Genomic DNA, 26127 nt, shown 5'->3' with positions numbered 1-26127 from the left:
GCTATAGAACGACCAGAAAGGAAGCTCAAGATGAAGGCACAGATAGAAGGATAGAAACCATAGGAGGGCAGTTTGGAAATTAAAGATTTATGCCAGACTCGATCGAAAGCCTTTGAGATGTCAAGTGCAATGGCAAAGCTTTCGCCAAAGTCCCGAAAAGAGGATGACCAGGAGTCTGAAAGGTAGGTGAGAAGATCGCCAGTGGAGCGTCCCTGACGGAACCCATACTGACGATCGGAAAGAAGGTTGTGATAGGAAAGATGCCTTAAAATTTTTCTATTGAGAATTGACTCGAAAACTTTTGAAATACAGGACGTTAAAGCAATTGGATGATAGTTGGAGGGTTGGGAGTGGTCACCCTTCTTTGGGACTGGCTGAATGAGAGCAAACTTCCAGCAAGAAGGAAAGGTACAAGTTGACAGACAAAGGCGAAAGAGTTTGCCTAGGCAGGGTGTAAGCACAGAAGCACAGTTCTTGAGAACAACAGGAGGGACCCCATCAGGCCCATATACCTTGTTAGTACTGAGGCCAGTGATGGCAGAAAATACATCAACTGATGAAATTTTAATGTCAACCATGAGGAAGTCAGAGGAGGGAAGTGATGGAGGAACAGCACTGGAATCGTCTAAGGTGGAATTGGAGGAGGAAGTCTGTGCGAAGAGATCTGCTTTATAAGTAGAAGAAATAGCTACAGAACCATCAGAGTAGAAAAGAGGAGGGAAGGATGATGAGGTAAAGTTGTTAGAAAGATTTTTGGCAAGGTGCCAGAAGGAGCGGGAAGAATTCGAGTTGGAGAGTTGAGAGCATTTGGTATGGATGAAATTATTTTTAGTAGAAAGAAGAATAGACTTAGCGCGATTCCGGGCAGAAACGTAAAGATGATGTGATTCAGGGGTGGGTTGGCTCTGGTACCTTTTGTAGGCCCTCTCCTTGTTGCGGACAGCATTAGAACAAGTGTGATTAAACCAAGGCTTTCTTACGTTAGTCAAAGGATATGAGAAAAGAATGTATGCTTCCATGCCCGAGAGAATAACCTCCGTAATGCGCAAGGCACACTCAGATGGCTCCCGGCCATGGAAGCAATAATCATTCCAGGGAAAATCAAAGAAGTACTGCCTGAGGGCCTCCCAGTCCGCGGCTCCAAAATGCCACAGACGACGTTTCCCTGGAGGGTCCACAGGCCGTACCGGAGCGATAGGACAGGTTAAGGTAATAAGGTTGTGATCGGAGGAGCCCAACGGAGAGAAAAGATTAACAGAGTAAGCAGAAGGATTAGTTGTGAGGAAGAGGTCAAGTATGTTGGAGCTCTCTCCAAGGCAGTCAGGGATACGGGTAGGGTGCTGTACGAGCTGCTCTAGGTCATTAAGGATAGAAAAGATGTAGGCTTGTTCACCAGGTGGATCCGTGAAAGGAGAGGAGAGCCAAAGGTGGTGGTGAACACTGAAATCTCCTAGAATGGAGATTTCAGAGAAAGGAGAAATGGATAGAATGTGTTCCATCGTAGAAGTAAGATAGTCAAAGAATTTTTGATAGTCAGTAGAATTAGGGGATAAGTAAACAGCACAGATATATTTAGTTAGAGAATGACAGGAAAGCCGAAGCCAGAGTGTAGAGAATTCAGAAGAATCGAGTTCAGGAACACGAGAGCAAGATAAGTCGTTGCGTATATATATACACAACAGCCACCTTTGGCTTTGAAATGAGTATAGAGAAAGTAGGAGGATACAGAAAAGGGTTTGCTGTCAGTTGCCTCAGACAGCTGAGTCTCCGTTAGAAAAAGAAGGTGAGGTTTAGAGGAGGAGAGGTGGTGCTCAACAGAGCGAAAGTTAGAGGAAAGGCCGCGAATGTTGCAGAAATGAAGAAGAAGAGAGTCAGACAGTGGTTCCAGGTACCTTGAGTCATCACCGGGAGAGGGGCGAATGGTGGGGGCATTTATGGTCCCACCCCCTGGGGACTCCGAGGCTTGGTATAGAGACGCCATTTTAGTTAAATTTTGAATAGGAAGTGTAGTGTGTACTGTGCATGTAGTTTGGTGTAGATAGTCAGAGAAATTTGTACTGGAGAGCATGCTGGCCTACTCTCTGTGTAACTGAGACACTGAAAAAGTTCAGCAATGGGGGATGGTCAGGAACTAGTCCTGAGGGCTGATGAAACGGGAGCTCCAGCACTCACTGTCATCAGATTTCCATCCACCTCGGGAGTACTGCCCTGCTCGACTGGTGCTACAGTCTTCTGCCCTGCTGGACCAGGGTTGCTAGGTCTTTTTTATTTTTTAGGCCAAAATTTTTAAATTAGGTTTTTTCTGAAATGGCTGTCTAAAAAATTGCAGGTTGGTTTCTTGTAATTTGGCCCTTTCTCTCTCTCTCTCTCTCTCTCTCTCTCATTTTTTTTGTTTTTTTGTTTTTTGTTTTGGGGGGTGGGGGGGGGGGGCTTTTTCCATAACACAATATGCAATATATTCTAAGTGATCCTTTCTGTTACTTTTACAACCACGAACTCTGCTGTTACAAACTAACTTTGTATCCCATAAAATGAATTAACCCGCGCCGTCCCGGCGACGTGAATTAACATCGGCACATGATATGCACTCATGTCCCAGCGACATGAATTAATGCCGCAACATTGCAAGGTCCCTAATTTGCACAATTTTCAATTTTCGCAAGTGATTTTTGGCACGTATACACGGGACACCTTCCTCTATTCCTCTACAAGATGCCAAGCAGGGACAATGCCTTAAACCGCATAACTTCCCCCCCCCCCCTGCAAGCCATTGTCTCGGCAATTCACCTGTTACCAGTGACCTGGCCAATAAAGACATTCAGGGCCAGAGTGATTCCCCAATCGATGACAATGTGGAAGACAAAGTTTACATAGCATTAGAGGAGGAAACGGTCAGAAATGATGATCAGGTAATGTGGGAAAAAAAAGGTCATGAATGGTGATGAGTTAGAGTGAAACAATGCTTATAATGCCTATATTACTGTTTGAAAACCAATATACTCTTTTACTACATACAAATTCGTACCAAGTAAATAAATAAATACTGTTTATGAGTGGATAAAATAGTTACCCTCCCATAGAACTCGTTTTCCTTGGTGCCAGCCTGTTAGAAAACCCAGTAAGGTAAGGAAGTACTTGTACCTAGATCGAGTATTTTAAACCTCAGGTGAGTGATTTCTCTATGAATTTTCGATGTTTCTCACCAAAAGCGGATGTTTGAGCTAAAAAAAAAAAAAAAAAAAAAAAAAAAAAAAAAAAAGAGGTCCAAAAATGTCGGGACTGGGGCGTACCACTGCCCAGAAAACGTCGGGATGGGGCAGGTTAAAAAAAATTAAGTCCTACAGTTTCTTTCTATCCCAAGCAGCACTTTGGAGCCATTGCCATCGTCGGATTTCATATGAAAAACTTTGCAGATTACCTTCCGCATTTTTCAAATGAAACATTGTTCTTTACGAAAACTAAAGTAAATGGGTTTCAAACCAAAGGTGCAGCTAAAGACCTGTATACATGCGATGAATGCTGTCATACCCAGTGTGCTCTTGTGGCTTCTAGTATCTGTTTTACTGCATTTACTGCACTAAAGCATAACTAGGAAATTAGTATAACTACTGAAGAATAATATCATGAAGAGCTTACAAACGGTGTATCAATAACTATCAAGGGAGAGATATTAGAAAATATGTGACTTATGGCCCCCACTGGGGCAGCCTGACTTCCACATTAAATTTGCTGGTGATCACTTGCAACCCTGAAGTCGGTCTATCTATCTATCTATCTATCTATTGCCAGACGCCTCAATCCCGTTTGGGGTGGCCACAAACAAATCGCCTCCACGTCGTCCTGTCCCCCGCCATTTCACTGCCCTGCTCCCAACTCACACTCCCCTCTCTCATATACCTCTCCACCCCATCCCTCTGTCTCATTCTCGGCCTCCCCCTCCCTCTTCCCCCCTCCACCTCACTCACATACACTCTTTGTCAGTCTTTCACCCTCGGTGATGCTAGGAATTAAATATGCCAATTAGCTTCTGCTCAATATCCAACGATAATTAGTGCTAGTCCCTGGTTGTGGGAATAATTATTGTGGTTATTTTTTTAGTAGATAAAAATTCAAGTAAATAAACAATACTCAAAAGTGAGTCATTATGTTACAATTAATGTGTTTGTAATGACAACAGTATATGTAAATGACTTAAATCTCCATGTATTGAGTAACTACTTCCATTGGTATTGTTCAAGTCATGTAACTGTCTTGTACAAAGTTAGTAATAGTAAAGCAGAACACGTATCTGTAATCTGGAACAGTTTGTGGGACAGTTTTCATTAAAGTAAGAGAGGGAATTGGGACAGAAAGGGATACAAAGTGTCACATTGTCCTAACTTTAATGTAACAGATTCTCTTTGGACTTGTTTCCACACTCGCTACTGCTATTGTTCCCATGCAACCTATTCCTGTAAGTACCAATCAGATACTGTGCTCATTAACCCATGAGCTGAGGCTATGGGTCATCAAAACATCCCCCATGGTGCAGCAAAATGGCAATTTTGGTCACTCCTACAGATTACCTTGAAATGTATATCAGTGGCTAGGAAGCTGCTTTGTGTAGCTGCCAACTGAATTTCTCTTTTGAAACTGGCATAGTTTTGGAGAAATTATTATCAGAAATTGCATTTCTGGAATGAACATGAAAATTATGCTTTGACAGGCAGGGAGAGGGGTGGAGAGAGAGAGAGAGAGAGAGAGAGAGAGAGAGAGAGAGAGAGAGAGAGAGAGCGTGGATGCATGCGTGTTTTGTGTGAGTGTGTGTGTGTGTATGTGTGTATTTACCTATTTGTAGTATACAGGTACTGAGCTAAGCTTGTGTTGTCCTGTCCCCATATCTATATTTTTAAACACATGAATGTTTTTTGTCTGGACCACCTCTTTGTCTAAGTCATTCCAAATAATTATGCCATTATTCGGGAAAATGAACCTTTTAAGATCATTAAGACATCTACTTTTCCTCAACTTCAAGTGATGACCTCTTGTTCTTCCATCATCCAACACAAAAAGATCATCTCTATCCATCCACTCTTTCCAACTCTCTTACATTTCTAAACACTGTGATTAAGTCACCTCTTTCCCTTCTCTCACGCTGTGTTGGTACCTGTAACTTCAGTCTTTCCAATCTTTCCTCATAGGTCAGTTCCCTTATGCATGGTATCACCCTCATTGCCATCTGCTGAACCAGTTTATCAATATGCTGCTGCAAATGAGGTGACCATACCACAGCTGCATACTCTAGTCTTGGTCTTATCATGGTCATTATCAACTTCCTCAGCACTTCCTCATTCATATAATTAAAAGCCACTCTCATGTTGGTCAATAATCCAAAAGTTTCTCCAATGATTCTATTTATATGCTTTTCTGGTGACAAGTCACCCTGAATAATCACTCCCAAGTCTATCTCATCTTTTCTTTTACTAATTATCTCAGTGCCCATTTTATATGTCCAGTGCGGTCTTTTTTCAAGCATTCCCATTTCTAATACATGACACGGCTTGTATTTGTAACTCGTATTTCAAACACAAAGATGCACATAAATATACAAGGTATAGAGGGAATGGAGACTGTGCTGAAAGAAGCCTGATTGATTAAGTGCTCGTAGAAAGGTCGATGATGGGAATGGTTGCTGATATGAGGGCCGTGAGAGGACTATGTGGAGGTCTGTCATATCATATGATTGTGGTATGCAAGATCAAGCTGAGAGGAGTGAGGTGGATCACGAGAGAGAGGAGCAGTCAGGGAGAAAGACTGAAAGTTGAGAAGCTGAGGATCAAAGAAATGGCAGATGATTACAGGACCAAAGCAGAGGAGGAGTTACAATCAGTGAATTGGAATGAAATGGATCTGGACAGCCTGTGGAATGCATACAGGGACTGCATAGTTAGGAATGCTCAAGCGGTGTGTGGTGTGGCAAGAGTAACAACAAAGAAGAAAGGTACGGCATGGTGGGATGAGGAGGTTAAGAGAGCAGTGGAGGAAATGAGGAACAAGTGCCTAAGTGGTTACAGGACAGGGGTTCTGTTGAAATATGAACTGAATATACTGAGAGCAAGAAGCATGTACAGAGACTAGTGAAGAGGAAAAAGAAGGAGGTAAATGATGATCTAGGAAGAAAAATGAAAGCAAACTACTCTGAAAATAGGAAATTATTCTGGAAAGAGGTGCAGAAACGTACAAGTGAAAGCAGAAAGAAATGAGATGGTGTGAAAGATATAGGTGGTAGATTATTAACTCAGGAATAAAGTAAGGACCAGATGGAAAGAATATTTTGAAAGCCTAATGATTGGGAATAGAAAAGGCAGAGTGGCTGTAAACATGATTGGTTTTGTGGGTGTGCAGAGAAGGAATGCAGTGCCAGGAGAGGGGACACTTGCACAGGTGAAGAGTGCTGTGAATGGGAAAGCAGCTGGGGTTGATGAGGTGTATGCAGAAATGCTTCAGTGTAATGGACAGAGTGGAATGAAGTGCTTGTTGGAGATATGTAAGAAGGCATGGATGAGTGAAACTGTGCCAGCAGAGTGGAAAAAGGCTGTGATTGTACCCCTGTACAAAAATAGGGACGAGCGAAGTGGGTGCAAGCATTATCGTGGCATAAGTTTATCGAGTGTGATAAGGAAGGTATGTGGAAGAATTATTATAGAGAAAGTAAGAGAGATATCAGATGCCCTTGTGAGTGGTGAACAGAGTGGCTTTAGGAGAGGCAGAGGATGTGTGGATCAAATATTTGCAGTGAGACAGATAGCTGAGAAGGCTTGTGAGAAGGACCACAAGGTGTTTATGGCATTCATGGATCTGAAAAAAACATACGACAATGTGGACAGAGAAGGATTGTGGAAAATTTTGCGCATATACAGTGTAGATGGTAAGCTGCTAGGTGCCGTCAAGAGTTTTCTTGATGGTGGTGAGGCATGTGTAAGGGTTAATGGGCATCTAAGCGAATGGTTCACGATCAGTGTGGGAGTGTGACAAGGTTGTGTGATGACCCCATGGTTGTTAAATATATGTAAAGATGGGGTGATGAGAGAAGTAAAAACACGAGTAATGGAGAAAGGGATGGCGCTGGTAATGAATGGTGATAGATGGAATATCTCAAATTTGTTGTATGCTGATGATGCAGTACTGCTTGCAAGTACCAGATAAGAACTTGGTAGACTAGGGCAGAGTTTTGCTGATGTCTGTGAGCGTCGTGCCTTAACCAGCCCCGTCCCGTCGACGTATGGGTACGCTGCAACGAATTGCATTTGCCAGTCCCGGCGACGTACCGGTGCGTCGTGCAATTGCAAAGTGCATAATTTCGACAATTTCCAAATTTCGTGCTTGATTTGCAGTACGTATCCTTGCATGACCGTCCCCTACCTGCCACCAGGCGGGGACACTCGGCAACCCTGCGCGACCCGCGCTAACCTGCCGCTCGTCCACTCACCTGGTAGCAACAGTCCTGCTCAGACATGGCTAAGAGAAGTCTCTCAGAGGGCGAAATTCAAGCCGCCCTGGATGCCTTTATAGGCGACAGTGATTCCCCACCGGACGACAAAGTTGTGGATAAAGATTATGTGCAGCCAGAGGAGGAAGAAACCACCAGCAGTGATGAAGAAGTCCCGTCTCCCAGGAAGCGGCATTACGTGACTTACCGTGCTGCTAGAGAGGGGCAGCCGGCCAAGAAACCACGTGCAACATCCTATGCCCAGCCCCAACGTGATGTGGAACCAGATTTCGATGACAAGGACGAGGACGGAGTCGTGGGACGTGCTGCCACGTGGTATGAACGTGAGATAATAACTCATTGTGGCCCAGAGCGCACACCACGTCAGACGAGCAGGTATGGGCCTAGTATTTTGTTTGGGGAGTTAGGAAGTGCCGTGGAGGGAGTGGGGAGTGAAAGGGAAAGTGCAGGGAGGAGTATGGAAAGTGAGAGTGACATGAGTGAGTCATTGCTCTCCCTAGGTAGTGTGAGGCGGAGTGTATCACGTGGGCGAGTGCGGGTGCGTTCAGTATCACGGGGGGTTGTGATGGAGGGGGAAGGTGGGGAGGAACCACTCCCAAGCACGTCTTATGCTCCTCAATATCCCCTAACACGTGGTCGAGCTAGGGTGCGTGAAAAATCACGTGGTGTTGTCATGGAGGGGGGAAGGTGGGGAGGAACCACTCCCCAGCACGTCTTATGCTCCCCAATATTCCCCTACTTCATCCCCACAGCCCCCTAATGTTCCTCAAGGCCGTAAGGGTAAGGGAAAGGGAAAGGGTAAAGGCAGAGGGAAGAGGAGTGACAGTGGGGAAGCCCTCCGCACTCCTTCTCCCCAACCTCCCCCACCAGGATCTCCTCCCCACCCAGACAAAGGCGGTGATGGGGATGATGGGGACAAGGGATTTGTGGGATGGAATTGGGAGGATGGGAGTGATTTTTCTCCCCTCATTCACCCCTTCACTGAGCAGGGGCACTCTGGCTGCATTGCTCCCGGAATTCACCGTAATTCCACCAGGTTGGATTTTTTCCACCTGTTTGTTAGTGAGGCATTTGTGGAGCAGATTGTTTACCAAACCAACCTTTTTGCAAGCACCCAGCACCTTGAGAGTGAAAGACTGGGAACAAGGAGTAGGCATTCTATCATATATGATTTTTTTTTTTTTTTTTTTTTTTTTTTTTTTTTTATGTGACCGACTCTGGGCATAGGCTTCACAGCCTGATTTCAAGGCCCAGTAGTCCTCCTACGTACCGCACACCTCTACATGTCACCACTTCGGCGCTAACACCCATCGTCCATACTGAATACATGCTAGGGCTGTCTCATATAGGACTGATGTATTGGTATTAGCGGGGGTATTTTTACGACATATCGGCGGGTCTTCTGGTAGATCAGTAAAGTCTGATTTTATGAAATTCAAATCCTTAAACTGTTCCCTGCCTCAGCGGGATTTGAACCCGGGTCCGTCAGGACTGCAGGCCAACTCTCTACTGATTGAGCTTACCCTGTCTCCCTTTCAGAAATGTTCCTATTTTTTGCCCTGGTCCTTTTGATGGGTATTATACGAAAGAACAGAATTCCGGCTTACTGGACAAGGGACCCTGTTATGTTTACCCCAATATTTGGGCAAGTGATGAGCCGTAATCGGTTTCAACAAATTCTAAGTCGCCTCCATTTCTATGATGCTCATGATCCTGCAAATGCGAATGACACAGATAAGATGAGGTGAATTAGGTTGGTCTTTGATCACCTGAGGCAAAACTTTCGTTCGTCATTTTATCCCTATAGAGACCTCGTCATAGACGAGAGTCTCGTGTTGTGGAGAGGTAATATTTCATTTAGGCAGTATATACCCAGTAAAAGGCACCGTTTTGGGTTCAAGATCTTTGTTATGTGCGACTGTAGGACTGGATATGTGCAAGACATAGTCTTGTACACTGGTGCACAGTCAGACATAATAGAAGATCGGAGTATTGGACTGTCGGAAGCAGTGGTAAAGACAATGATAGAAGACTACCTTCATCGTGGTCACGTCCTCTACTTGGACAACTGGTACACTAGTCCTCTTCTCGCTCGTTATCTTCACACGAATGAAACGGGAGTCTGTGGAACCGTGAGGGTGAACCAGCGTCACATGGCCAAGGTAGGGCGGAAACTTGCCAGGAATGAGGTTGTCTTCTTCAAAGCCAACAACATCCTTGCAACTGTGTGGAACCATAATAGAGAAGTAAGCCTCTTGTCAACAGTTCACCGCCCCTTGATGCACCGTACTGATTCCGTAGATTACCGTAGCGAGAACGGGCGTCACATTTGGAAACCTAAGTGTGTCATGGACTATAACATAAACATGTGCCTGGTGGACCAGTCAGACTCCATGATATCGACGGTAGAGTGTGCCAGGACCACGATGAAGTGGTATAAGAAACTGTTCTTTCACTTGCTAGACATCATTGCTCTGAATTGCCACCACCTTCACGCCATGACAACAGGAGTTCAGGAAACCTTTGAAGGGTTTGTGAGGGAGCTCACAAGAGAGATGTTTGCACGTTACCCTGTTGAAAGGCCCCAACATCGCACCCGCACTGCCCCTATTGCCCAAACTCCCCTGAGAATATCCGGCCGCCATTTCCCCACTCCTATCCCTCCCCAGCCAAACAGACCTAGGCCCCAACGCAGGTGTCACGTGTGTAGCAATTCCCGGGTGAGACTCACGACACAGAGGAAGGACACCCGCTATGAGTGCGTGGAGTGTGACGTGGGTCTCTGTATTCACCCATGTTTCAGCGAATATCACACGTTGATGCAATTCTGATATGGTGTGAATGCGATAGGACGCTGAAACTATGAAGTAAATGCGACAAACAGACGCTCAGTGAAATTATCAGTCATGTTGATCTCCAAATATTAGTATAAAGTGCATACGGGTATAACATAAGTGCCAAAATTGTATGTAAGTGTATAAATATTTTTTTTTTTTTTTTTTAAATAACAGAACGGAGGAAGGAAAAACAAATGGGGGAAAAAAAAAAATCCATACACCAGACTACTGGTGTTCTCCATTCATAAAATATCTGTAACAGTTAGACTTGAACAGTTGTGGGTTGAAATTTGGAGGAAAACAACTCTGGGGAAGCGAGTTCCAGAGAGATGCAGTTCGGGGAATGAAAGAATTCTGATAGGCAGAAGTTCTGCAATATGGTTGAGTGACATTCCAGTCATGAGTGCTACCAGATGCCCGTGTAGCACGAGGGAAGGCATGGAGAGGCGGCACCATGGACGCAACCTCGTCTGAGCACTTGCCAAAAAAATATCTGTAAAATAATGCAAGGGAGGCAACATTCCTTCTTATTTGCAGGGGAGGTGGTTTATATGTAATGGCAGGGTTGTTAATGATTCTAACAGCTTTATTCTGAATTTTGTCCAGTTGTCTCAATGCAACCTCTCCACAACCATTCCACAAGGGTGAGCAATATTCAAGCTGAGAGCGCACATGACTTATAAATTATAGCTAACTGCTCATCGGTGAAGAAGTTACGGACTCTGTACAATAATCCAAGTTTCTTTGAGGCGGCCTTAGCAAGTGACCTGACATGAGAGGTCCAGTTGAGGGCACTGTTAAGTGAGACACCAAGAATTTCAATACTTTTGGAGATGGGAATATTAGTAGCACTGAAGGTAATGTACGAATCTGGCGATATCTGTCTATTAGTAAACTGTATATACTGTATTTAGTTTTACTAGCATTAAAAGAGACAAGGTTGTTTTGTCCCCATTCAGTGATTGTAGCTAGATCTTGATTTATGGAGATGGCTGTACTGAGTTGAGAGGTAGAGATATTAGACTTTGTAAATGGATGTCTGAGTGTGAATGAACTATGTAGTGTCGAGTCATCTGCATATGAGTGAACGGGATTGTAACTGACAGATAAGAGATCATTAATATGAACCAGAAATAGGGTTGGCGCCAGAACTGATCCCTGTGGCACGCCGGCATTACCGTATTTCGCGGCATGTAAGACGCACTTTTTTGTCTCAAAGTTACATTAAAATATCCCCATGCGTCCTGCACGCTAGACTGAGGCAGGTTAGTTTGGCTCCATTGAGAAGAAACTCATAAAGATGATCATCTCACTGCTTAGCAACCACAGGAGTTTTCTACAGTATGCAGATTTGTTTTTATTTTTAAAAATAATATACACTAGTGTGTATATGCAGCAGATTTAAGAAACACTCGAGATCAGAAACACACAAAACTTTCGCGGGTTTGTTTACAGCTCAACGGTTAACACTGTGAAGATATTTAGCGGTTTAGCAGTTTAGCATCCACACTATTCCAGCAAGCTAACGTAAATGATCACTGGTGAACTGTCTGCTAACCTTCTGAAAGGCAATCATGACCACTTTGCTTGCCATCCATTCACTAACTAGCAAAGCAATCATACTGGAGAGATGCTGGCTAGTGAAACTGCCAAGTCATCAAAACAGACTTTCGTCACGTATGGAAATTCAGTAACCCTAATTAGGTCAGTTACTTTTGTGACATTTTGTGAGTGTATATATGCAGCAGATATTGAAACACGCAAGATCAAGAATACAAAGCATTCACTGTTTGTTTTCAGCTCAACTGGCCAATACCGTCAAGGGGTTTAGCAGTTTAGCAACTTAGCAGGTTAGCGTCTAGCGTACACCCTACTCTAGCAAGCTAGCATGCTCACTGGTGAACTGTCTGCTAACCTTCTGAAAGGCAATCATAACCACTTTGCTTGCCATCCACTTACTAACTAGCAAAGCAGTCATACTGGAGAGATGCTGGCAAGCGAACCTGACAAGTCATCAGAATTGATTTTTGTCGCATATGGAAATTCAATCACCCTCACATGGTTGGCTTCTCTTAGTGACATTTTGTTTCATGCCTGACAAGAGTATCATAAAAGTGAACAGTCTTATTATACCAATAGCGAAAAACAGGAAAAACAGTTGTAACGTTAAACAGTACTGCCTGAAGTTACAGCTTCACTTTTTCAGCCAAGTGAAGTACTTCAGCAATGTCTATGCAACTCAGGGCACACCCAATTACAGTATTTTGTTATGAAAATAGGATAAAATTCACTGAGTAGCATAACTGATACAATATCTGAAATAGAGTGCCTGACGGGCATTCATATCAGAGTCCGCAATTTCTGCTGTATTCTTAGCAGACGAAGCGATCAGAATGATTGACAACGTTCACTCTCTGCATCTCTGCTGCCTAAGCAAAGCTCTCATGATCGGCAATGGCGATCATTTAGGCCGTAACGTCCAAATTGGTTAGGTTAGGTTAGGTTGTAAAGTCGTTTGCCATTTTGGACGTTACGGCCGAAACGACCAGAATCCTAAGGTGTAGGTGAGAGTTTGGTGTGGGTGTAGTTAAGGAAGTAGGAGTGGGAAGAGTCAGGCTAGGGAACTGATAATCCGCTTATTATAATCCCTTCAGCCCAGCAATGTATTTTATAGGGTACAGTAGTTTATTCATGCTCGCCATATGATTTTATTCAGTTCAGGAAACATGTACTGAGGAGGTTAATGTGGGCTGTATCAAATTCCCCAAGTCTGAATATCGCCTGTGCTCAGTTAAAACGAGTGTCAAGTTAAAGTCGTATGAAGTGTGGTATAAGCAATTCAGTGGATGGTACTGAGGACCATTTACTGTATGAGAGTGACAGTGAAACAGTGATGATGACTTCCAGTGATGCTTCAGGACTTGGGGAAAGTAGTGATGAATTCTCAGGATTTGAAGACGAGTGAAATTTTCACCATGTCAGTAATATGAAGTGAATATAAGTTTTAGGTGATCATGACAGATGCAACCAAGGAAAATTTAGGATCAATGGTGCTGTACACCTTTAGTCTTGCACTGACGATGTTTGGATGAATAAATTGTTTGAGATGTTTCATGTCCTTAAGTGATAATATTTATATTGAACAACCAAATACATTTTGATGTGTTTGGCATATAATAAAGCCACTGGGTACTCCAAAACTGATTGATGTAAATGTTTCAGAGGCGAGCGAATGTTGCATGTGGTGTGTACATGTGTGTGTGTACCATAGTGACTAGGAGGCAGCAGTGTTAAGACCACAAATGGATGTTTTCACAGTACTCGAATGTTTTGAGATGGATGTCTGTTTTTAGCAAATTCTGATAAGAGAAATATGCATTTTTAATTGTTGATGCTGCAAGGAAAACAGCTGACAGTAAGGGAGTGATACTGGGAGAAGAGGGTAGAGACAGTTGTCTAGCGCTTGGTATGCAGCAGTGTTGCTAAGGGATAGTTTCACCATTCTCGACATGTTTTGAGATGAATGTCTGTTTTTAGTAAATTGTGATCAGTGAAGAACGTATTTTTAACTGTTGATGCTGCAAGGAAAACATCGCAGACAGTGAGGAAGTGATACTGAGAGGAAGGGGTAGAGACTGCTGTCTAGCGACTGGGAGGCAGCAGTGTTACTAAGGTGTAACAATGGATGTTTTCACCATACTTAGTATGTTTTGAAATGAATGTTAATAGTAAATTATGATCAGTGAAGCATGCATTTTTAATTGTTGATGCTGCAAGGCAAACATAGCTGACAGTGAAGGAGTGATACTGAGAGAAGAGAGTAAAAACAGCTGTCTATCCTGTTCCCAAGCAGCCTTGCTATATTGAACTTTGGTTGTGAAACATTGTAATTTGTGCATTTACTAGTGCTACCTTTTTATATTATTTGTGGAGGTAATTACAGGTTAGTTAGAGTGCATGATTAATGATGGTAGTAGTCTGATATTGTGCTTGAGTCAAGGCAATTTGAGGAAATTCCGTAACAGGTGTGGAATATGACGGGGTTCTTTTAGGATAAATGAACTGATGTGAACATTCATTGTACTTCATGTTTTCGTCAGTGAATGAAAGAATAGAGTTTATTGACTTCATTTGTGGTTTTAAATTCATAAAATATTAAAAACAGTGTTTATATCAGTTTACTGATACATATTTATCAACAAAGTTGAGATGGCCTCGTGGTTTGAAGTCACGTTTTGTTAAGACGGGGTTTTGTTTTCTTTTCTCTTTTCTTGTATAATTCTTTGTACATAAAAGAAGAAACTAAAGGATGATGAGCAGTACTGAATAGATTCTGAAAGGTGAATGTGTATCTAAGTGATAGTGGCTCATATCATTTACGTTTTGTCAAGAAGGGGCATTGTTTTCTCTTCCTGTACCATTCTTTGTATATAAAAAAAAAAGAAACCAAAGGCTGATGATCAGTAATGAATAGATTCTGAAAGGTGAGTGTGTATCTGTGTGGTAATGGCTCTTATCAAGAAACCTTACTGCAGTCTTGGTTGGGGCAAACTTTTTTTTCACAGAACTGCCCTGCCAGAATTAGGGTGCGTCTTTCACAATGCTGCGTCTTACATGCCGCGAAATACGGTAATTGAGTGGAAATTCGAATATATATCATCTACTTTTACTCTTATTTTCCTGTCACTAAGATAAGAAGAAATCAAAGGAACAAAAGACGTTAGTCCATAGCAAGGGAGTTTGGACAGCAGGGAACGATGCCATACTCAGTCGAAAGCTTTAGAGATATCAAGAGCTACTGCATGAGTTTCTCCAAAAAGATCAATTGATTGATGGATGGTATGAGTTAAGAGATTGAGTATGTCAATGGCGGATCTTTCGTGGCGAAAACCGTATTGTCTATCACTAATTAAGTTGTTGGATTCAAGATGTTTAACAATATGCCGTAAGTGGAAACATACATAGCGAGGGTTTTATGATGCGATATTCTGTCGCTCAGTGCAATAAATATGGCCTGTAAATATGTAATTATTATTATTGGAAATGCTAACGGATATAATATAAGTTCAAATTATTATAAGTGCTGAAATATATTCTAAGTCAAAATATTCATAGTGTGTGTATAGGGATGCGATATCCTGATGCTCAGTTGAATGAATAAGGCCCATAATAATGAAAATAGAAGTCAACAAGTGGGAAAGTGTGTAATATATGTGAAGAATTAGTATATAAGTGTTTGAGTATTATGTTGGTCGAAACATTCATTGCGAGGGTATTTTCATGCGATATTCTGACGCTCACTTGAATAAATAATGCCAGTAAGTGTGTACAGTGCAGTATAGGGGTGTAAACGTGTGTAATGTAAGTGGGAAAGTATAATTGGAGTGAATACATAAAGTAGAAGATGAAACACGAGTGTTTGAGATTGTGCTTGCTACGTGAATGTGCGCTACCATATCGCTAAATGCCCTCGTAATGAATGTAAATAATTGAAAACATTTACAGTGGTGGAGGAAAGGTTCCATGTAAAGGGAAAAATAATAGGAAAGTGATAAAACAATGGCATCCCTACGTGTCAAGTGGGGTTGGTGGAGGATTAGTGCCCCTCCCTGTAAAACAAATAACTCTAAGCCCTTGGCCACCCCGTGTGGGATACGTGGCGTCTGGCAATGAATGAATGATAAAACAATTGGGTATGTTGAAATAAGAATTATAGTGAGTGCGCTTAGTAAGCCGATGTGCGCTAAACTTATGCTGCATGTCATCATAATGAATGAAAACATCTGAAAACATTTACAAACAGTAGAAATTGGTAAAATGTCATTGAAACAGAAGTATACAAGTAGAAAAAATGATATGTTGACTGATACAAGAAACTTAGCATATAGCACGTTACAACTCAGACCTAACTCGCTATGCTCGCGCGATGGTACAATGCTTATTTTTCATATATATGTGTCTGAAATCCATTATATTGCTACTGTTATTGTTTATTAGTTCAAATTCAATAAATATAGAGGTGTTGTGTGTTGTTTCTCCCAATATTCCTTACCATAGAAAACATGAGCGCCTGACACGTCAATGATAGAATACGATACCTGGCGCAGGGGACCTCACCTGTTCCAATCACTTATAGACCACGGTAAGCCCTTTCTTGGTGATTTTCCTTCGTTTCTCAACCAAAGCGGAAGTTTTAGCCCAAAAAAAATTTTTCCAAAAAGGCTCGGGACTGGGGGATGTCGGAGGTGCGGAAAACCTCGGGACGTGACGGGTTAAGAGTAAATGTGGAAAAAAGCAAAGTGATGGTTACTGAGAGAGAACGTGACTCCCAGTGCGATGTTACAGTGAGTGGAGAGAGACTGGAATTGGTGAGAGAGTTCAAATACCTGGGTACAGTGATAAAAAAGAGAGGAAAATGTGCAAAAGAAGTTGAAAGCAGAGTGACACAAGGAAGAAAAGTAGCTGGTGCAATGACGGCCTTGATAAGAAACAGAGGCTTGAGTGTTGCAGCTGCACGAGGCTTACATGAAGGAGTGTTGGTGCCAACTTTAACATATGGATGTGAGACTATGGTGTGGCATGAAAATGAAAAGTCAAGAGCAAAAGCAGTGGAAATGGGACTGCTGAGGAATGTATGTGGAGTACAGAGGGTGGATAGGATGTGAAATAATGTGATTCGTGAAAGATGTGGAGTGAGGAACTCGGTGGACACCAGAATCGAAGAGAGTGTACTGAGATGGTATGGTCATGTGGAGAGAATGGATAACAACAGAGTGGTGAAAAGGTATATCTGAGCGAATCTGAAGAAGGGAGGAGGCGAGGTAGGTCAAGGAGAAGGTGGAGAGATATGTTGGATGAGTGTGTGTGTTGGAAGTCAGTATGGTTAAGGAACTGACAAGAGATCAAGCTGGCTGGATGAATGTTGCGAGAAGTGCATGATCAGGGATTTGACACCCTTTTTTAACGTGGCAGTGTCCGGATTGACTCAATCGGATACACTTATGTGAAGCTACAGATCATGTGAATGTTTCTGGCGTACCCGATAGAGCCAGGTTTCCGGGGGCTTGAATGACGAGTGAATGGAAGCGTGGCCCTTTGGACCGGGCAAATTTGGGCAGTCTGGACATTGCTACTCCTCACCCGGCCCTAGGGTGGGAAAGAAGGGCCAGATGATGATGATGATGATGATGATGATGATGATGATTCTCTTATCTATATACAGTACAATTCCTGCTATCCGGTATCCAGACAAACGGAATACTCAGAAAAACGGGAAAATTCAAGGGCTGGTAAAAATGTCAGTAAGTTATAACTGTGCGCCATTTTGAATGGAGCGCCAAACCGCCGTTTTATCATATTACGCGAGGCTGGGTGAAGTTGGACTAAGCGAGGTGAAGGCATTTCTGGCTAATGTAAATCCCTAGTAAATCCTCTTAACCAGCCCTCCTCCTCCCTTTTTCCCCTACTTGAATTCAGTCATCCGCCACACCCTCCACAATTTCCACAAATCACCAGTCTGCTTTTTACCACCAGACAGTAAACAATCTCTTGCTGTTGTGTTGCTCTGATGGACAGTAATTTCAACATTCCAAAATGCCTAAAGAGCAAACTAAACATAAGCGTGTCGTGCCTACCTTGAAACAGAAGCTGGACATATGCAATAGACTTGAAAAAGGCAAACATTATAAAACACTGATGACCGAATATAATGTAGGAAATCCAACGATTTATATAAAGACCCAAGCATCCAAGCTCAATGAATTTTTCATGAAAAGCGAGACAAGTAAGTCCATTGAAAAAAGGCATACTCTTCATCGTTCAAGTGGTTTTGCTTAGAAAGATCTAGGGGAGCACCTATTTCTGGTCCTCTTATCCAAGAAAAAGCAAGAGAGTTTCACAATAAGATGAATACAGAAGTCGAATGTGATTTCAGTGTTGGATGGTTAAATCGTTTCAAAGACAGGCAAGGAATTTGTAAGCCAGACATCTCGGGAGAGAGCAAATCAGCAAATGCCGGTGTTTTTCTTCCTCACGGACCGACTCTAACTTGCACCACATAAATTCATCTTAGAATGCATGTGTGCTGGCAGAGATGAAAAAAAAAAAAATGTTAATAGGAATGAAGGTTTACTTTGTTGGAAGAAAAAAATATATATATGCTTGCACTTCATAAGTACATCATGTATTTTATTTTGTGCAAAACAGCTGATTGGCACCAGGTGAAGGGTGGAATGATGGAGGTCAGTCGGGGCCGGGACCGTAAACAAAGCTTGTGTGGGGGCACAGGTGTGATAATTCTACAGTACAGTCTTAACATCAGTTCACCAATAAATGTTCAAGATTTTATTTATTTATTTTTCCACTTTTATGAGTACAGTAGATACAACGAATACTTCGGTAGTTAACAGAATGGTGCAAAACAGTGGCGGAATGGTGGCGGTCAGTTGGGGCCGGGATCGTAAACAAAGCTGATGTGGGGGCACAGGTGTCGTGATAATTTACATATAAATATTCAGGATTTTATTTCTTTAGTTTTCCACATGAGTGCAGTACATACAAGAAATTATTCGATAGTTAACAGAATGGACTTGTGCATTTTGCAGTACCGGTACTGCAAGGCATTGCATGCATGTGCATTATGACCATGGTGTGTGTTTACGAGGCAATTTTTCAGGTGGAATCTCTTAGTGTGCCCCCTGATGTGAGTGGTGAGTAACTGAATTGTATTTACTGCTGTGATAATGATCGCCTTTGTATAGATTTGAATATCAGAACTACGGGAAAAATCTGTAACCGGGAAGGTGAATTCCCCAAGCTGCCCGGTTAACTGGGATTGTACTGTATTGTATTCCTCAAAGCTTAGGGTGTTATTTGATATCCTTGGAATTAATTCTGTGTGTGTGTGTGTGTGTGTGTGTGTGTGTATTTACCTATTTTTGCCTATTTGTAGTATACAGGAATTGAGCAATGCTCGTGTTGTCCTGTCTCCATATCCACATTTATCAAGTCTACCTTTACACACATGAATGTTTTTCTCATGCACCACCTCTTTGTCTAAGTCGTTCCAAATATTTAAGAATATACCTAATTGTGATATACACGGAATGTACTATGCTCGTGGGTCTCCGTCGCTGTTTCTCAGTAAGTCGAATTTAACTTTAAACTCGTTTAAGTTTTTAGACTGGACGATCTCTTTGTCCAGGCTATTCCATAAGTCTATACTTCTGTAAGGAAAGCTATATTTCTTGATATCCTTCAAGCAGCTTGACTTTTTCAATTTCATTCCATGTCCTCTTGTTGCTCTCTTATCCCATACAAACAGATCTTCTTTGTCAATTTTATCTACTCCCACCATGGTCCTGAACACCGTAATCATGTCTCCCCTCTTTCTCCTTTCCTCTAACGAAGGCAAATCCAGTTTTTCCAGCCTCTCTCTGTATGACAGGTCTGTCAGACTGGGGACCATCTTGGTTGCTGTTCTTTGTATTCTCTCAATCTTGTTTATATCTTTCTTTTTGTGTGGGGACCACACTACCGCTGCATATTCTAACCTGGGGCGGATCATGGCCACTATCAATTTTTTCATCATTTCCTCATCCATATAATGAAATGCTACTCTTATGTTAGTCAAGAGCTTATAAGTCTCTCCAACTATCTTGTTAATGTGCTTTTCTGGTGACAAACTATCTTGGACCAGCACTCCCAAATCTTTCTCTTCTCTCCTTTTTGTGATTAATTCATTACCCAAAATAATTCAGTGATGGTCTCCTGGTACTTTTACCCATTTCCAATAGTTTACATTTCTTTATATTAAATTTCATTTCCCACGTCCGGCTCCAATTGTGTATCCTATCCAAATCCTCCTGCAGTATTTTACAATCCTCCTCAACCTCTATCTTCCTCAAGATCTTTACATCATCAGCAAACAGACTCGCATAACTGTTCACTCCATCTACCATATCATTTACGTAAATCAGGAACATTACTGGCGCCAACACTGAGCCTTGAGGGACTCCACTTGTTACTTCCCTCCATCCAGACATCTTTTCCTTTATTACTGTCCTCATTTGTCTGTCTCTCAAAAAGTCTCTCATCCATTCCAGAAGTTTCCCCTTTAGTCCTCCTATATATTCTAGTTTCCACATTAGTCTCTTATGAGGTACCTTGTCAAAGGCCTTCTCTAAGTCTAAGTACACACAATCCACCCAACCATCTCTCTCCTGTACCACATCAATCGCTCTTGAGTAAAAGCTCAACAAGTTTGAAACACATGACCTTCCACTTCTGAATCCAAACTGACATTCAGCCAAAATATTCATCTCTTCCAGATATTTTATCCATCTGTCTTTTCAGGATTCTCTCACACAATTTTGCGACCATGCTGGTTAGAGACACTGGTCTATAATTCAGGGGTTCTTCCCTGTTTCCTCCCTTGTAAATTGGTACCACATTTGCCCTCTTCCATTCTTTTGGCACTTTCCCCTCTTCCAGTGAGCATACAATTAAGCTGTGAATTTTATCCGCCAGTTGTTCTCTGCATTCCTTCAGTACCCAATTAGAAATTCCATCAGGTCCTGGGGCTTTCCTTACATCTTGAGTTTCCAGTAATTTATACACTTCCTGCACCTCCACTTTTATATCTTTCATCACCGGAACATTTCTAATCACTCCCTCCCCTTCCACAAGCTCCTTTTCTTTAGTGAAAACTGACTGGAAACGTTTGTTCATTATTTCTGCTTGCATTGCCGCATCCTTAAAGACCTCTCCATCTACTTTCAGCTTGGTGATTCCTTCCTTTTGTTTCAGTTTGCCATTAACAAATCTATAAAACAGTTTGGGTTCATCCTTGCATTTGTCAATTATACCTTTTTCAAAATTCCTTTCTTCTTCCCTAAGTATTCTTGTGTATTCGTTTCTTGTTCTTTTATATTCTTCCTTTGATCTGTCGTTACCTCTCTTTCTCCAATTGTTCCACGCCTTATCTCTCTCTTTTTTGGCTATAATACACCTTCTATTAAACCACTCCTTTTTCCTGTTATCTTTCCCTCTTACTCTTGGTACAAATTTTTCCACTCCCAAATTATAGAGGTCTAGAAAGATATCCCACTTCCTCTGTATCTCTCTTGTTTCTCTGAATTTTCTCCAATCCGCATTTTCAAAAAAGTTTCTCAATCCTGTAAAATTTGCTTTGCCAAAGTTGTATCTTCCCTGTCTATGAAGCTTGTCTCTTGGCTCGACGTTTCCTATTAACATCTGGAACTCAATGACCACGTGATCACTTTTTCCCAAAGGACAGAGATATTCCAATGATTCTATTACATCGGGTTCTTTGGTGAACAGTAAATCTAACCTTGCTGGTGTGTGTGTGTGTGTGTGTGTGTATTTACCTATTTGTACCTATTTGTAGTATACAGGAATTGAGCAATGCTCGTGTTGTCCTGTCTCCATATCCACATTTATCAAGTCTACCTTTACACACATGGATGTTTTTCTCATGCACCACCTCTTTGTCTAAGTCGTTTCAAATATTTAAGAATATACCTAATTGAGTACACCGCTTCCCATCCGATCAGCGAAGTTAAGCAACGTTGGGTCTGGTTAGTACTTGGATGGGTGACCGCCTAGGAACACCAGATGCTGTTGGCATCCCTACGTGTCAAGTGGGGTTGGTGGAGGATTAGTGCCCCTCCCTGTAAAACAATTAACTCTCAAGCCCTTGGCCACCCCATTTGGGATACATGGCGTCTGGCAATGGATGGATGGTGATATACAAGGAATGTACTATGCTCGTGGGTTTCCGTCGCTGTTTCTCAATAAGTCGAATTTAACTTTAAACTCGTTTAAGTTTTTAGACTGGACGATCTCTTTGTCCAGGCTATTCCATAAGTCTATACTTCTGTAAGGAAAGCTATATTTCTTGATATCCTTCAAGCAGCTTGACTTTTTCAATTTCATTCCATGTCCTCTTGTTGCTCTCTTATCCCATACAAACAGATCTTCTTTGTCAATTTTATCTACTCCCACCATGGTCCTGAACACCACAATCATGTCTCCCCTCTTTCTCCTTTCCTCTAACGAAGGCAAATCCAGTTTTTCCAGCCTCTCTCTGTATGACAGGTCTGTCAGACTGGGGACCATCTTGGTTGCTGTTCTTTGTATTCTCTCAATCTTGTTTATATCTTTCTTGTTGTGTGGGGACCACACTACCGCTGCATATTCTAACCTGGGGCGGATCATGGCCACTATCAATTTTTTCATCATTTCCTCATCCATATAATGAAATGCTACTCTTATGTTAGTCAAGAGCTTATAAGTCTCTCCAACTATCTTGTTAATGTGCTTTTCTGGTGACAAACTATCTTGGACCAGCACTCCCAAATCTTTCTCTTCTCTCCTTTTTGTGATTAATTCATTACCCAAAAAATAATTCAGTGATGGTCTCCTGGTACTTTTACCCATTTCCAATAGTTTACATTTCTTTACATTAAATTTCATTTCCCACGTCCGGCTCCAATTGTGTATCCTATCCAAATCCTCCTGCAGTATTTTACAATCCTCCTCAACCTCTATCTTCCTCAAGATCTTTACATCATCAGCAAACAGACTCGCATAACTGTTCACTCCATCTACCATATCATTTACGTAAATCAGGAACATTACTGGCGCCAACACTGAGCCTTGAGGGACTCCACTTGTTACTTCCCTCCATCCAGACATCTTTTCCTTTATTACTGTCCTCATTTGTCTGTCTCTCAAAAAGTCTCTCATCCATTCCAGAAGTTTCCCCTTTAGTCCTCCTATATATTCTAGTTTCCACATTAGTCTCTTATGAGGTACCTTGTCAAAGGCCTTCTCTAAGTCTAAGTACACACAATCCACCCAACCATCTCTCTCCTGTACCACATCAATCGCTCTTGAGTAAAAAGCTCAACAAGTTTGAAACACATGACCTTCCACTTCTGAATCCAAACTGACATTCAGCCAAAATATTCATCTCTTCCAGATATTTTATCCATCTATCTTTCAGGATTCTCTCACACAATTTTGCGACCATGCTGGTTAGAGACACTGGTCTATAATTCAGGGGTTCTTCCCTGTTTCCTCCTTTGTAAATTGGTACCACATTTGCCCTCTTCCATTCTTTTGGCACTTTCCCCTCTTCCAGTGAGCATACAATTAAGCTGTGAATTTTATCCGCCAGTTGTTCTCTGCATTCCTTCAGTACCCAATTAGAAATTCCATCAGGTCCTGGGGCTTTCCTTACATCTTGAGTTTCCAGTAATTTATACACTTCCTGCACCTCCACTTTTATATCTTTCATCACCGGAACATTTCTAATCACTCCCCCTTCCACAAGCTCCTTTTCTTTAGTGAAAACTGACTGGAAACGTTTGTTCATTATTTCTGCTTGCATTGCCGCATCCTTAAAGACCTCTCCATCTACTTTCAGCTTGGTGATTCCTTCCTTTTGTTTCAGTTTGCCATTAACAAATCTATAAAACAGTTTGGGTTCATCCTTGCATTTGTCAATTATACCTTTCTCAAAATTCCTTTCTTCTTCCCTACGTATTCTTGTGTATTCGTTTCTTGTTCTTTTATATTCTTCCTTTGTTCTGTCGTTACCTCTCTTTCTCCAATTGTTCCACGCCTTATCTCTCTCTTTTTTGGCTATCATACACCTTCTATTAAACCACTCCTTTTTCCTGTTTTCTTTCCCTCTTACTCTTGGTACAAATTTTTCCACTCCCAAATTATAGAGGTCTAGAAAGATATCCCACTTCCTCTGTATCTCTCTTGTTTCTCTGAATTTTCTCCAATCCGCATTTTCAAAAAAGTTTCTCAATCCTGTAAAATTTGCTTTGCCAAAGTTGTATCTTCCCTGTCTATGAAGCTCGTCTCTTGGCTCGACGTTTCCTATTAACATCTGGAACTCAATGACCACGTGATCACTTTTTCCCAAAGGACAGAGATATTCCAATGATTCTATTACATCGGGTTCTTTGGTGAACAGTAAATCTAACCTTGCTGGTGTGTCCTCACCTCGAAACCGTGTCTCTTCTTTGACCCACTGCGTCATCACATTATTCATTATTATATTTAATAACATAGTACCCCACGAATCCTCGCCGCCTCCCGAGTACCATTCCTCCCAGTTCACCTCTTTACAATTAAAGTCACCCACCAAAATTATATTATTGCTTTTCTCAATTATTTTTTGCAAGTAGTTAGCCATATCTGAGAACATCTCATGGTATTCGTCATCCTTCCATGCTCTCGTCTTTGGGGGAACATACACTACCGCCATCTCTCTCTTAACATTCTCTCCAGTTTCTAATTTCATATATATCACTTCAGCCCTGCCTTCTCCCGTTTCCACAGTATCTACATTTATGTTGTTCTTCACTGCTATCATCACTCCTCCTCCCTTTTTTTCTTTCCTGTCTTTTCTCCACAGTTTGTGTGTGTTCAATACTGAATATCCTCCTTACTATGTACTAAGTCAGGTCCTTCCAGACATGAAGTGTATAGTAAATTTATCTTTAAACTGATATTATGAACAATATTTCATATGCCCTCCCCACTTTTTTTTTTTTTTCCCCTTACTTTAGATCAATATCATAGGATTTTCAGCCTATGATTAACAATACTGTATTTAAAACTTAATAACTTTTTTTTAAGATTTAGAAGAAAAATTAAAAACTGGACATTACGGTATAAGGGACTATGTACGGGGATGTGTGCGGGAGTGGGAGAGAATGAGAGGTCAAAAGGAGTGTGTACTGTTGTGTGCAAGAAATGGAAGGAAAAGATAAGAGAATACGGATCAGTTGGCTCAAGGACTATGTGGGTATGACTGAAAGTTGGACTACCAATGTGGGCAATTGTGTGTGTATATGAACCAACGCAAGACTGCACAAGTAGAGTGAAAGAAGAGTTCTGTACAAAAGTGGAAGCATGCATAGAAAAGCCTGAAAGGAATGAGAGAGTGTCTTTGATGGGAGATATGAATGGAAAAGTGGGGAATGTGAAGGCAGATGGAGTAGTTGGTGAGTGGGGTGTGCCTGCAGAAGTGGATGAGAATGGCAGTGCTCTAGTGGACATTCATGCAGGGAGGGGGTTGGTGATACCCAATATCCTCTTTAGACACAAAATGATCCACACATATACGAGGCGAGTGATGAGAAGGGGTGGGTGGTGAGCTGAATGAATGGAAGGCAATGATGGATTATGTGTGTGTGGATGAGAGAATGAAAGGTGTGTAACAGATGCAGGAGCATACTTAGGTTGAGGGCGTGGACTTTCTGACCACCACTTGGTGGTGGTGAATGTCAATGGCCAAATGAAATGGAGGAACACAAGAGGGGAAGGACAGGAGGAAGTAGTTCATACAAAGAGAGTAGAAAGGTTCAAGGAGGATACAGAAAAGGCAGAATATGAGAGAGAAATGGAGAAATGATTGGATAAATATGATCAGGAGCACATGGGGAAGGTGGAAGGTGTGTGCAAGATATTCACAGAAGAAATCTGTGCTGCATGTATGGTGATGTGTGGGGTGGAGAGAAGACAAAAGGGGGTGCAAGGATCAGCATGGTGGAATGAAGAGGTGAGAAAGGCTGTGGCACAAAAGAAGAAAGCATATACTGTAGAGAATGGATGAGAGACAGGGGCATGGAGGAAGTTGAGAGACAGAAGAGAGTGTCATATAGAGAGGAAGAAAGAGGTGGAAAGATTAATGAGAGAGAGTAAGAAGAAGTTAGATGAGGAATTTGGAAGGATTTTTAATGTAAAGTGGAGGGACTG

General features: G+C 41.9%; 1 protein-coding gene and 1 pseudogene across 1 annotated transcript in view; one reads left to right on the top strand and one right to left on the bottom strand.

Annotated features, from left to right (window-relative positions):
- sti (citron rho-interacting kinase sticky) overlaps positions 1–26127 on the bottom strand; it is a 421549-nt gene that overhangs the window by 20288 nt on the left and 375134 nt on the right. The window lies entirely within an intron of this gene.
- LOC145417648 (5S ribosomal RNA) lies at positions 21854–21974 on the top strand (annotated as a pseudogene).

Source organism: Coenobita brevimanus, chromosome 110, assembly GCF_032717465.1.
Source record: "Coenobita brevimanus isolate Jiangsu-jjx chromosome 110, ASM3271746v2, whole genome shotgun sequence".
NCBI classification, from domain to species: domain Eukaryota; kingdom Metazoa; phylum Arthropoda; class Malacostraca; order Decapoda; family Coenobitidae; genus Coenobita; species Coenobita brevimanus.
This window is presented reverse-complemented; position numbering and strand designations above follow the sequence as displayed.